At 61.2% G+C, this 2420-nt stretch overlaps 1 protein-coding gene across 1 annotated transcript in view; it reads right to left on the reverse strand.

Moving 5' to 3' along the window:
- LOC102488773 (collagen alpha-1(XXV) chain) overlaps positions 1 to 805 on the reverse strand; it is a 307254-nt gene extending 306449 nt beyond the window's left edge. The window contains exon 1 of the mRNA XM_027765823.1: positions 560 to 805. The gene's annotated coding sequence lies outside the window, so the exon portion shown is untranslated. The remainder of the gene's footprint in view (positions 1 to 559) is intronic.
- Positions 806 to 2420: the final 1615 nt, after the last annotated feature.

Below are 2420 nucleotides of genomic sequence, written 5' to 3' on the forward strand. Positions count from 1 at the left end.
TGCGGGAGGCCCGACTCTCAGCTGACGCTGCCCCTGTTAAACACAGGGCACACTCACTTGGCACCGCACTGGGTTGGCACTGCGTTCACACACGCCCACACCGCACTCACGAAAAGCAAGCTACTTTCAAAGAACACGTTTTCAAGTTTTAGTGAGAAGTTTCAGGTGAATGGCTGGTTTCACATTCTATTTACGGGCATTTCCAGTGGCTCCCTGCTGCGTATGTACACCCACAGCCCTACCCTGAAACCCTGGGAGGAGTGAGCAGCTCTCTCTGAAAGGTATTCTGCGGGGGAGGCAGACTCACCTGCCCTCGGACCCTAAAGGCAGAGACCCCTGCCGGCCTCCCGGGTCACCTGCCCTTCCCCCCTCCCTTGTATGTTGCCATGCAGGACTCGGGGAGGAGTGAGTGAAGCGAGAAGTCGGTGAGGACCCTGCCCCGGGCCGCACGTGCAAGAGCATGCGACGGGGATGCGGCTCCACGCAGCCACGCGAGTGTGCACACAGAATCGCGCCTGTGCAAAACGTTATCCACGTGCAAAATCCCCCACCCCCGCACCTGAGCCAGGAGCCGTTCCACTTTCTCCTGCACCAAGGCCTTGAGCTGATCCAGGGTATCCGGCAGCAGATGGATGGAAGTCGCTCCTTCGGCGGCTTCGAGAGCGGCGATCCTCGCCTGGAGGTCGCTGGTTTTCACCCCCAGGTACAAACATGCCACCACCGCCACCACTGACAGGAGGGCCGCCAGTGCCGCGCTCAGGGACAGGGACGGAGCACAGCGCAGCCTGGCGGGGCTCGGGCCCTGGGATCCCGACCCCCCTTAGAGCAGCCCGGCCTGACCTCCCGCCCCTGCTCTGAGACACGCCGGTTTTATTACTGCAAGCCGGGTCTGCATTCCTTCTTCTCCGTGACCACAGGTAGCCTTGACAGATACAGAGCCACGTTTCCAACCTCGGCACTGGTGGGAACCTTGTCAAATAAGCTGCACTTTACCTGCTGGGCAGTTGCACTCTGACGGTGCTTCTCTGGCAACTCTGATTTTAGCCATATGTTCATAGGATTTCTGCGGGAAAAGAAGAGATAGGAGGATCGTCAGCAAGGCCCAGATGATTCTCGAGGGGCTTCCTGGCTGCATGCCCAACCCGCCAGCATCCAGCACAGAGAGCCTGCGGACTGACATGTTCACAGGCACTTGGACACCACTCAAATGGTACCAGGACCCCAGCCCTAAAAAAAGAAACGCCCCTTGACACAGTATGGGGATCGCTGGGCCTGGAGGGCATCTCGCTCCATTCTTCCGCTACAGCCGCCCTGCCCTCCGCGCCTGCTGGGCCGGCTGAGCAGAAAGCGCAGCGCTGCTACTCCGAGGTCAGAGTCAGATGCTCGTACTGAGCTGCAGCCCTGGCCACACAGCCACTCTGCTGAGAGGAGGGTCCGGGAAGCCCGACTCTCGGCTGACGCTGCCCCTGTTAAACACAGGGCACACTCACTTGGCACCGCACTGGGTTGGCACTGCGTTCACACACGCCCACACCGCACTCACGAAAAGCAAGCTACTTTCAAAGAACACGTTTTCAAGTTTTAGTGAGAAGTTTCAGGTGAATGGCTGGTTTCACATTCTATTTACGGGCATTTCCAGTGGCTCCCTGCTGCGTATGTACACCCACAGCCCTACCCTGAAACCCTGGGAGGAGTGAGCAGCTCTCTCTGAAAGGTATTCTGCGGGGGAGGCAGACTCACCTGCCCTCGGACCCTAAAGGCAGAGACCCCTGCCGGCCTCCCGGGTCACCTGCCCTTCCCCCCTCCCTTGTATGTTGCCATGCAGGACTCGGGGAGGAGTGAGTGAAGCGAGAAGTCGGTGAGGACCCTGCCCCGGGCCGCACGTGCAAGAGCATGCGACGGGGATGCGGCTCCACGCAGCCACGCGAGTGTGCACACAGAATCGCGCCTGTGCAAAACGTTATCCACGTGCAAAATCCCCCACCCCCGCACCTGAGCCAGGAGCCGTTCCACTTTCTCCTGCACCAAGGCCTTGAGCTGATCCAGGGTATCCGGCAGCAGATGGATGGAAGTCGCTCCTTCGGCGGCTTCGAGAGCGGCGATCCTCGCCTGGAGGTCGCTGGTTTTCACCCCCAGGTACAAACATGCCACCACCGCCACCACTGGCAGGAGGGCCGCCAGTGCCGCGCTCAGGGACAGGGACGGAGCACAGCGCAGCCTGGCGGGGCTCGGGCCCTGGGATCCCGACCCCCGGCTGCTTGCTTTCCCTGCGGGCTCCTTCCCCAGCATCGCGGCAGCGTCGCAGGCTCGGCTTCGACTCTCCAAAGATCTCCGAGGGACAGGGCAGAAACGATGCCTCCAAAGTTCAGGCCCAGCGGCTCACGAGTGGGTGGCGGCGTCGGCGGGCAGCGGGGACCGAC

Source organism: Tupaia chinensis, unplaced genomic scaffold (assembly GCF_000334495.1).
Source record: "Tupaia chinensis unplaced genomic scaffold, TupChi_1.0 Scaffold139767_1, whole genome shotgun sequence".
Lineage (NCBI taxonomy): Eukaryota > Metazoa > Chordata > Mammalia > Scandentia > Tupaiidae > Tupaia > Tupaia belangeri.